Raw genomic sequence first — 12,176 nt, 5'->3', positions numbered from 1 at the left:
ACGGTAGCTATTATTACTATAACCATCCTGAACATTTTAAAACATCTTTTGATTTCATAACTGTCACCCAAACTGTTCCCTTTCTTAGAGAAATCAGAGATCCTGAATCTGTCTGTGTGTGTTTAAATATTTTAGTGTGAAATGCAAGTGACATTTGCCTATATCCACTGTGAGAAAAAAGTCACCAGTGGCTTAGCCTACCACCAAACTAGCCACAAGAGACAAGTAAGAATGTCTGTGCTTCCAGGAAGCCCTCATGATTTTTGGAGGCATGCCTCCCAGAGAGAGGAATTCCTGGGAGCCCTGGAGCAGGGAAAAATGACAAAGCGGAAGAACTAGCAGGGTGCAGTTACCTCCATACTCAGGGCTGATGCCTGCTTGCAGAACACAGCTCTGGATTATTTTCCAAATCCAGATAAAAGAGACAGAGACCAAGTCAGCTCAGGCTCTGTCTCTTTGACTCTCCACGCCCACCCAGGTTCAAAGACAGCCAAAAATCTGGGTGTTTTGGCACTGTATAGATAAAATACTCATTCTTGTAAATTCAATATTTCACATTTTTATTTGGATGTTTGACAGCATGTATTTATGTACTTATGTATGCCCTACCTACCTCCCCAGAGGGGTCAAGATGGCAACATCACAAGGACAGCTTTAGGTTATAATTTGCTCTAAAAACCTTCCAACACAAGCCTGACAAAAACAGTGTCTGAAGAGGAGTTCCGGGCCTCTGTAAGCATAGCACCATTAATTTCGGTAGTAAATGAAAATAAGAAACAACATATTAGGCGTAAAATCGAATCCGCAAATGCATCTTAAAATGCCAGCATGAACACAATCATCTTAACCAGATAAGAATGCTCTTCATTACTCTAAAATTAACCCACAAACCCATCTGCATTATTCTTTATGTCTGATACCAACAGAGTTTCAAAGGCAGGCTTCCTGACACTAAGGTTATTCCCATACAACTCTGATCAAACGTGATGAGAACAAAAATTCAGTAGGCCCTTAAGTGAGAAAAGAAAGAACACACTAGGGAATTCCCTGGTGGTCCAGTTGCTGGGACTCAGCGCTTTCACTGCCAGGGCCCAGGGTTCAATCCCTGGTTGGGGAACTGAGATCCTGCGAGCCGTGCGGCACAGCCAATAGAAAAACAAAGAAAGAACATCCTTTATGCCACGTCAGGATGAAGGCTTCATTTCTTCACACCAATCATATGATACAGCCATTCCAGGAAATCACCAAATAATAAACAGCAACCGCAAGAGTGACAGCTGCCATCCCCTGTGCCGTTTCTAGCTGCCAGTTATATTTCACTTTAAATACACAAAAGAAAATGCTGCTGAACGAGGGCCTGCCCCTAATTTGGGTTCAGTACTTTACATCATTAGATCTTCACTGTCATCATTATATTTTATTAATAATAAATTAAAAGTAAGGAAGGGGGTTAGTTTATAAATTATACAAACACTCAACTATAGTCTATAGTCTAAGCAGCACTTTGCAAAGAATGCATTTTCTCAGGACAATAGATGGAAACGTTCCCCGGGGTGGAGTGTGGATTTGCACACATGGCTGCTTCTCCAAAAGTCCACTAGGCTCCGTCCAGGCTCACGTATGTGGAGCTGCCTTCAGAGGACACGTCTCACTGCATGCCAGACGTAAGACGGCCTCCTTGGGCTGCACTATAAGCCCGTGAGGAAGGCGTTAGTTGATGTGCTTTCCTTCCAGTGGGAGGAACCGGGGCCCAGAGACCTCAGACCACAGGTGGGAGAACACAGCCCTGTCTGCTGGGCCCCCAAGACCCTGCCCAGAATCTTGCACACTGTCCACCCCGACTCCACACTCGTATCCGATCTTTAATTCTTATTCTCATGTCACATGACTTCTTAGCCCCACCACGAAGAGTATTAGTGAAATAAAGCTCATTGTCAGACGTTATCATTTTCCTTATTCGTCCTGTGAAGAAAACAAAAACGCTAGAATTATGGGCTTTGCTGTTCAACTCCCTGGCACACAGACCTGGGGGTATGGCCACACCTGAAGGAGGTCAATCCGGTCAGTACCCAAAAGAATCAGGAGGAGAATCTGACATCTGCCACGCTGACTCTCGGCGACCAGAACGCAAACTTCCCTTTCATTCACAGCACAGGCCGCGTTTTGTTTCCCAGAGAGACTGTCAGTTAATTGAGAACAAGGACAGCACCCTACACCGTAATGCTCCCCACAGAGGCTAAAACATGCAGCATAGCCCTATGCTTTGATATGGTGAGTGTATAACATCACGTGATGTGTTCAGTGAGTGAAACCTTCTTGCGTCAAGACGCTGCCCGTCCATCCCACGCCAATCCAGCCCTCGGGAAACGCTGAGGAGGCGACAACAGATGTAAGCCTCACAGGTACTTGAATGTAACCTCCACAACTCTTCAGAAGCTCAGTCATCACCAAACCCAGCCTTTTTAATGATCACTTAGAACTTCTTCAGTGCGAAACCACCTCCTAATCTTGCTGTTGTCTCTCTAGATTCCTCTGTATCAAACTAGTCAATCATTCGGCAAAACTTTAAGGATCTAGTGATGGGGCAGGAGGATAGAGAGATGAAAGATTACTGGGCCCACCTTCAGCCAGCATACCATCCAGTTGAGCAAAGATGAGAAAAACATCCATTGCAATCCAGTGGGGTATGAACAGGTGCCTTAGGGCCACGGTGAGGGACTGCCTTCCTGAAAAAGTCAGTGTGGCTCCTCCCCAGCCCCCTACCCGGTCAAGCTGAGTTGGTCCAAACATCCCTCTCTTCCCCTCTCCGTCCTGTGTGCTCTTCGCAAAACCTGGGGGGCCAGGGCCCCTACACTCAGAGCGTCTACAGCCCCATCCGCCCTCTCACCCTTAGCTCTTGGCTCAGCTCTGTCAATGACAGAGGAGAGAGGCCACCAGACACAGATCCCTAGGCGTCTTATATCCTGCAGATGCCATTTGTCACAGGGCACACTCTCGTCCCGGGTCCCTGCACCGAGCTTTGGGCCAGCACCCTCTCTTGCCTCCTTGGGGTGCTGGCCGCCTTAACAGCACCGCATCCAGTTACCCCAGCCAGAAAGCAGTCCTTCAAGATCCTTGCTTTCCCAGCCTCCCATTGAATCGATTACAATGTTTGGCTAAATTAGACTCTTTCGAGAGATTTCCCTTGAAGACCTCTCGAAACCGCCCCTTCGTCTCCAAAGGAGTAATGACGTGAGCAGTGGAAGTCAGGTCACGTGACCCCCTCTGTCGCTTTTCGACGGCCATCCAAGCAAGGACTTATAGCATTTGACTCCTGCCTACTTCCAAGGCTTCAAGTATTTCAGGGCTGACCACTTTCATTCAAGGCTTTTTCATCATTTGACTCAAGTCTTCTTTCTCACCAAAAAGTAAGTTCCAGAAACCCCAAAACTACTTACCATTCCCAAGACACGCCATGCTTTTTCACATCCCTGAGGCTATTTGTTAAAGGTTTCCATCTGCATTTATCCCAGATCCCTCCTCTTCCTTCACTGTCTTGTCCTCGTGGTCACTATTGTCCTGCTCCTTCTATCTCTTCAATGGCTGTTTAATATGGCACTTCTGTATCAGGCTAAGTCTTGTTGACAGGCAAAATTTCCCTTCAAGGAAAATTGATTCTGCTTCTCCGAGAACTCTTCCCTGGAACCTTTCTTCCAAAGGCTGCCTCCTCAGGTGCTTCCTCCTGGTCCTTATCTCACAAGAGATAACCTAGCCTGGTTTTCTCGCTTGTATGTCAGGTGATGGGCCCCTTGGGGAAACGGTGACCTTGTTTATCTTTAACCTCAGTGCCTACTGTGGTGGCTGGGACACAGCAAGTATTTAGACTGTTGCAGAATGGATGAGTCAGGTGGAATTAGGAGAAAAAATAAAATGAAGTAGCGGAGATTTGGTCCTTCTTACTTTCTGTTCGCTGCTGTCTTAAGTTTTGGGTTCTTAGTGTCTGTTCTCACGTAAGAAGTATAAATGGCCGATATTTGCCCTGTTTTCACCCAACCCCTCCCTGACCATTGAAATATTATTCAACTCAAAGATATGAATTGAGGGAGGGAGACAAACTGTATATGGGTGAGAGAAATTGACACGGTTTCATGTGTTCAGTAAGAGAACTTCAGGTTTAAAATAACTGAGATAGTTGCCTCCTGATGCCATTTGCCTTTATTTCCCCGATGTCCTGGAGACTTTCCAGCTGCTGACAAAAATCTCTCCTTTCAGGCAGCATTCTGGAACCCCTGTCCTCCCCATCCTGTGAGCCTGGTTACTCCAAATTCCCTCCTTCAATCCTGCTCACCTTTTGGAACTTTTCACCTCATATCCTTACGGTGCTTTCATTTTGGAAGTTTTTAAATCCCAACGTCTTTCTAGCATTTTCCGTCACAGGCCCTAAACCACATCTTTTTGCCCTTTTACGTCCTCAAAATAATGTCTCCTTTTTAAACATAACTCAGAGTGATATTGGCGATTCCTTTTGCAATGTTCATGTTTACATTTTAATTAAGATAATTAAATTATCTTAATTACCTGGTTCCCCAGCTGACGGGGTACGCACACTATTGGTCTCGATTGTAGGCCTTCCATGCAGAAGGGACATCTTACCTAGAGAGAGGAGGAAGCTCCCTTTTCCCTTATATCCAACAGGATATAATTACATATTGTGTAAAAAGGGAATTGGGAGCATTGTTCTTAATACATAAGGGGCAGAGGGTACCTTTCCAGCCTGAAGAATTACATCCAAGTGCGCAAGGACGGGAGGAACTCGTCTCCCAGAGCTCATAAGCCTGGTATCATCAGGGCCAGCTCTTCCCAGCATATGCAGGGCTGACGATATGGTGGGTACGCTGACTGTATGACGGGTACGCTGACTGTATGACGTGTACGCTGGCTGTATGACGGGTACGCTGGCTGTATGACGGGTATGCTGACTGACTGTATGACGGGTATGCTGACTGTATGACGGGTACGCTGACTGTATGATGGGTACACTGACTGTATGACGGGTACACTGACAGTATGATGGGTATGCTGACGATATGATGGGTATGCTGACTGTATGACGGGTACGCTGACCGTATGACGGGTATGCTGACTGACTGTATGATGGGTACGCTGACTGTGTGACGGGTACGCTGACTGTATGATGGGTACGCTGACTGTATGGTGGGTACGCTGACTGTATGACGAGTACGCTGACTGTATGACGGGTACGCTGACTGTATGACGGGTATGCTGACTGTATGATGGGTATGCTAACTGACTGTATGACGGGTACGCTGACTGTATGACGGGTACGCTGACTGTATGACGGGTACGCTGACAGTATGACGGGTACGCTGACTGTATGACGGGTACGCTGACTGTATGATGGGTATGCTGACTGACTGTATGACGGGTACGCTGACTGTATGACGGGTACGCTGACGTTATGACGGGTACGCTGACTGTATGACGGGTACGCTGACTGTATGACGGGTACGCTGACACTATGACGGGTACGCTGACTGTATGACGGGTACGCTGACTGTATGATGGGTATGCTGACTGTATGACGGTTATGCTGACGATATGATGGGTACGCTGACGTTATGACGGGTACGCTGACGTTATGACGGGTATGTTGACTCCTTGCATGAGGGGAGTGACAGGACAGTGGGCAGCTGTGGCCAACCACCCTCACATCTTATCTCCAAAGTCCTACAAGAGCACGATGCAGGCTGCTCCTCTGTTGGTGAAGCTGGCAAGTCTACCTGTAGGCAGGGACTGATCACCATGTTCTGTATAGAGAGATTCCAAATGCATTCAGGTATGCACTTTTAGCAAAATAATCGAAAGGCAATGGCAAATCTGCCATCTTTCACTCGGTGTGGTCCAGAGTTTTTCTCAAACGAGTCTAGAATTTAGCTTTCAGACTTTTTCCTGCCTGGAAAACACAAGGTCTTTAATACTGAGAGTGAGCATCCTGGCAGCTTTGACTCCTCTTTCTCTCATCTTTGACGAGCCAGCCGTGCCTTTGAAGCAGAGGGTAAGATGTGAGCCAGGGGCTGCTGTACGAATGAGGAAGGGGCTGTTTGTTCCTCTCACATGGGCTGACATGTGCTATTAGGCGTGGTAATATGCACTTGTTTCCCATCCAAGGAATACAGACGTTTTTCAAGCGTTTGACTTTTTCTATGGGTTTTTCTTTGAGAATCTTGCAAAGACAATGTGCCAAGCTGCTGCTAAACTGTGGGGACATGCAGGTCATCCAGTACAAACATGCGCCATTTCCTTCCTGCCATTTTCTCACCCTTCTAAAGAATAGCAGGCTTTTTCATTGCTGTTTTTAACAGGATCAAAAGGGTTACCCTGCAGTACCATTGATGGAGGCCTCCCAGCCGAAAGCTTATAGTAACCACCATTCTTACAGGCCATATCCTGCCATTGATTTTTACATAGAACTGCCCATTGATTGCAATAGGGAGTTTTTCCTTCAGATCGATGGCAGGATACAGCTAGTGACGTTAAGCATAGATAAAAGACCCTTGAGTCAACTGTCAACAGAACGAAAATTCAGATGTAAACTCATTTACAAAAATTGGCTTTCAAAGGTTCATCAGAAAAGAAAGCATTGCAAAATGCCTTCCCCCCTCCCACCCCTTAAGTTCAATGTAAATAAGATTTCTTATTACCAAATCATGATTTCCTTAGATGTGTCTTTCTGCTTTTCATGTTTATCAAAATCCCATTCTCATTAGTACTTCTAATAGATTTAAAGAATTTTTTTAAAGAAATGTGGGGTTTGCCCTCAAACAGTATAATATCTAGTGGGGAAGAAAGATGGGTACACATATAACTCTAGAACAAAGTGGGAGGAAGAAAGAAAGAGAGTAGAGAAGGGAGAGAGTGTGTCAAATTCTGGGGTGTTAAGAAAGATGTCTGTGGGCTTCCCTGGTGGCGCAGTGGTTGAGAGTCCGCCTGCCAATGCAGGGGACACGGGTTTGTGCCCCGGTACGGGAAGATCCCACATGCCGCGGAGCAGCTAGGCCAGTGAACCATGGCCACTGAGCCTGCGCGTCCGGAGCCTGTGCTCCACAATGGGAGAGGCCACGGCAGTGAGAGGCCCGTGTGTCAGAAAAAAAAAAAAAAAAAAAAAAAAAAGAAAGATGTCTGTGTAGTATGTATATAAGTTCTCAGGTACTGGAAGTAAAAAATTAAAGCTTTAACCATCCAAATTTTCTGATAGTATGTGATACACACACTTATCAGTCCTATTGGAATACCAACAGGTATACCTATGTTTCAAGCTGAAAAAGGGAAACTAACTGTGGGCAGAATGTGCTGTCAGCAGGGTCACCCCACCTCCCAGGATTCTTGGGAAGTGACACCAGATGTTCCATAGTAATTATTAAGAACACCCCTTACACTCTCAAAGGTGACCCCGCTTAGGCGATGAACTCCATGGCATTGTTGGCAATGCCGATGTCAAAATCTATCTTGGTTGCAGGAAGTCGATGAATGAGGATAGAATAGTGGGATGTGGAGGATGCTGATGTGCCGGTCGCGGGTTTAGAGCCTGGGGACCTGGGTGCTAAGTCCACGGTGAGGCCGCGCGGGCAGTGGAGATGGGAACCTTGCTGTGCACCATGATATCAGGTTCTTTCCAATCTTGCATCTCCTTCTCTTCATTCTTTTCGTCTTGTCCTTGGTTCTCTCTCTTTTCCCCACTCTGTTTTTCCTTCCCTCCTAGAGTCTCAAGTTGCTGGATGGCTATTCCTGACATCATCTGCTCTGATGCCTAGAATCTCTTCTGATGGTTGGGAAGTCATCCTTTCAGATCTGCCCGCTGGTCTGTCAACAAATGTTGACTCGGCAACCATTTTGCACTGGGGAGAGTGCTAAGTACTAGGGGTCTGCCTCATGGAGGAACAGACAGCAAGAGCTGTGATGGTTCATAGATGTGGATTTTAACACTGGTTCACCATATAGGACAGGCATGGAAACGTGATTTCAAATTTGCTGACAAACTTATGGTTTCCAGTCCAACGTGTAAAGAGCTTGGGAGATGCCACCCCATCCTAACAACAAGTAAAAGGTCAACAAACTGAAAATCAACAACTCTTCTTAGAGCCAGCAGAGAAGTGAGGTCACAGAACAAACTGCTGTCTTCCAAACTAAAGATACTGAGAGGCAAATACAGAAAATCACGACTTACTGGAGAGAAACCCACAAGCCACAACCCTCCTGGCAACCAGTGCCGGGCAGGAAAACCTCAACTGTAATGGACTGGACTTGAACTGAATTGCTGGAGCCTCAGTGGGGACAAGTCTGAGAGTTAAAAACTCCAGGGAGGGGACTTCCCTGGTGGCGCAGTGGTTAAGAATCCGCCTGCCAATGCAGGGGACACGGGTTCGAGCCCTGGTCCGGGAAGATCCCACACGCCGTGGAGCAACTAAGCCCGTGCACCACAACTAATGAGCCCACGTGCCACAACTGCTGAAGCCTGTACACCTAGAGCCCATGCTCTGCACAAGAGAAGCCACTGCAATGAGGAGCGCACCTGAACGAAGAGTAGCCCCCACTGGCCCCAACTGGAGAAAGCCCACAGGCAGCAATGAAGACCCAATGTAGCCAAAAATAAATAAAAAATTTTAAAAACCCTCCAGGGCTTCCCTGGTGGCGCAGTGGTTGAGAGTCCGCCTGCCGATGCAGGGGACGCGGGTTCGTGCCCCGGTCCGGGAAAATCCCACATGCCGCAGAGCGGCTGGGCCCGTGAGCCGTGGCCGCTGAGCCTGCGCGTCCAGAGCCTGTGCTCCGCAACGGGAGAGGCCACAACACTGAGATGCCCGCGTACCGCAAAACAAAACAAAACAAAAAACCCTCCAGGGAGGCCCAGTCATGGGAGGGGGTGTGGGGGGGTAGGAGATGGCGGGGCGTGGGGGATAGGGGGGTGGGGTGTAGGGGGCTAGGGGTAGTGGTAGGTGTGGGGGGGCATGGGGGTGGGGGGATAGGCGGTGGGGGGAGGGGCGGGGGGAGGGGGAGGGGCAGGATCAGGGGGAGGGGGAGGGCGCTCCCACACTTTGATGAGTTTTGCCTCCTAGAGCTCTATCTGGTTCTCATAGTGAAGATCATAGAAAAGTCCCTGAGCGCTTCAGCCAGGGAGGGAAGAGGAAGCATCGTGAAATATCCCTGACACTCCGTTCTATTAATCAGGGCTGCCCTCAGGAGAGACTAGTTAACCTGAATCTCATCTGCTGAGGTTTCATCGGACCTCACTGACCAGGGGCAGTGGAAATACCCAACTCCAGCCCAGCATCCTATCCCATCTAAGGGACAGAGTGTGGAGCCAAGAAGCATGTGTGACGTTCACTGTGCAGAGTCGCAGGCTCACCAAGACTGAGACCTCATCCTAGGACCACAGCACATTCCTCACCAACCACACCCAACCTCACCATCACGGCGCTAAAGGCCTCCTCACAGCAGTGCCTTCTACCCAGCTCAGCACGTCCACTATCAGGGAAAAAAATTACAAACTTGCTGACAAATTTGTGAACGTAATCATATAAAATTGTCTTGAAGTTTTCATCAGTCTGAACAGCTTAGGTTAGTGCCAGGAACTCTGAAACAGTTTTCCAATTAGTGGGGGAATCAGGTGGAGTTGATTCATGTATATTTGAAATTGACATTAATCGCATTCAAACATGTTTAATGAATAATCATTAAAATTTGATGTAAGTAGACTTCACAAACCTATTCCATTTTTAACAGAGGAATTGTGTGGGTAAAATGAAGCACCATAGAGCTTCGCTCTCTGGACATAACACCATCTGACTGACAGGTTAACAAGATTCTGTCAGCCTCATGTTTCAAAATACTTTTTTAGTTTTAGGTGGTTTCTTTATTTTTCCCCATGTTCATACACCCACGTAATGAATCTCAGGTTTTACACAAAATAAGTTGCTTACGTTGACATCCTGGAAGTGAAATATTTTTTTTTTTTTTTTTTTTTTGCGGTACGTGGGCCTCTCACTGCTGTGGCCTCTCCCGTTGCGGAGCACAGGCTCCGGACGCGCAGGCCCAGCGGCCATGGCTCACGGGCCCAGCCGCCCCGCGGCACATGGGATCTTCCCGGACCGGGGCACAAACCCGCGTCCCCTGCATCAGCAGGCAGACTCTCACCCACTGCGCCACCAGGGAAGCCCTGAAATCTTAAATTTGAGGAAATGGCTATGAACACTGGCAAACTTAACAGTTAGTCCGTCTCAGACATTTGGCTTCCAGAAACTTCAGTTTGCAAAGGGAAGTGTATATAGCTCTTGAAGTTATTTTACAGGAAATTGAATTGTATGGCTCCTCCATCTCAGGAGACCTACCATCTCTGTCCACTGATTACCCCTCTCACTGCACCCAGCAATTAAGAATGGACTTGGATCTGGACATTCAGATGTAAGGGTGGCATTTGGATGTAGCCTGATTTGTAAACAGCATGATTCGCAAAAACCCATGTGAGTAACGGAAGAAAGCAGACAGGGCAGTGCGAGGCTGTGATTGACATGAACCTGAGGGTGGGCAGATTCTCCACATCTTCCCGGCTGCACAAGAGGCAGCAGCTGATGTGTGGAACCGGATTCCAAAACAGCTTGCAATCTCCATAAAGCACTAATCATTCAAAAGATGGGTTAGGGCTGAGAAGATGTAGCAAAAACAATCACTCTCTTCTTAAGGATTGCCCTCTGGGTGAAGAGGAAAGAAAAGATGCTGATTTCCCCCAATTCCTTCTGTGCCAGATAAAATCGTTACACAAGATTAGAAACCCAGAGGGTGGGAAATGCTTCCCTACCTGAAAAGTGACCTGAGTGGACGTCTGGCTTCCCACCTCCTCCTTGAGACGGTTCGATTCCTCTCTCCTTCTCTCTGGGGCAGAGATGTTCTCCAGCCATACCCAGAAGCTGTCCCGGCTTCTTTGTAGCCCAGCAGACAGGGGTTCTTAGAACATAAATTAAGCACTTTTACCAGTTAAGCACCTGGATGCATAAGAGATTTACTAGGGGGGCTGGGGGTAGGGAGGGTATCGTTTCTCTTTCCGTAGCGTTGTTTATATTCACTCTCAGCTCTTCACTTTTGTATGCACACACAAGTGCACACACACGCACTGGAAATTAGGAAGGGTTCTCTGCAGTTTTGCAGGCTGTCCAGAGTTGGCCTGCGTGCATTGTTTACAGCCATCAGAGCCGTCCAACATATCTTCCTGGATTTTCTTCTGAGCACAGAGTAGGACTGCAATTCCTCACCCTCCTAGCAAGGTGTGGGCTCTGGTGGAAAGGGAATGGGGTGATACGCCTCCCTTCAAGGGGGAGCTTGAAAAGCCATTGCGTGACTCGCATTCTTTTTCCTCGAGTTGCCACATTGACTGGCTACTCTTTTAGCTGGCATTGTTCTATCAGACTGGGTCCTAGAGATGGCACAAGGCAGGAAACAGACGAGTGCAGGGACAGAAAATATACCCTATGTTTTCACACTACTGAGATTTAAAGGACGTTTTTCACCCTAGCTTAACCTCACCTCTATGGCTGAGATACTAACCTTGAAAATCCCCCAGACTTCTGAGAAACTCTTGTGTTTTCATGGCCTGTCTTCGAGCAGAGTCTAGCACTTTCTCTGTGTGCTTTCTCTGAGCACCGATGGAAGCCTGTCCTGCTAAGGCCAGCACAGACGCCTGCTGGTTTCCATATCTGCCAAGTGCTTCGCAAAAGCCCCCAAAGCTCCTGACATCAGATCTGGGCTGCACGTTTCTGCAAAGACGAAAGGTCACTTTAAGAGTCCAAGACTTTTGCTTTTGAAATGAGCTCTTGGTCTTTACCCCTTTCCTACCTGAACTCACTCTCTCATAAATTCAAACAAGATAACTAGCCCATCAGACATTAATAAAGACATAAGGCCGCCGACCCATTTTTGGGAAATACACACTTAGTCATCCATTTCTCCACCTAACTATTCATCTGCCCCCACTTCCAGGAATTACTTCTGTCGAGAACAGCAGTTATTCGTCCTCCAGCTCCCAATCTTACTTGGCTCAGACATCTCTCAACCCATAATAAGCCAATTTGAAACACAAACCAACTCGGGGAAGTGGCCCGTCTCTGAGCACGTGTGTTGCTGCCCTGGTC

The sequence above is a fragment of the Kogia breviceps genome, chromosome 3 (assembly GCF_026419965.1).
Source record: "Kogia breviceps isolate mKogBre1 chromosome 3, mKogBre1 haplotype 1, whole genome shotgun sequence".
NCBI lineage: Eukaryota > Metazoa > Chordata > Mammalia > Artiodactyla > Physeteridae > Kogia > Kogia breviceps.
The sequence above is the reverse complement of the archived record's forward strand: the minus strand, read 5'-3'. Positions refer to the sequence as shown.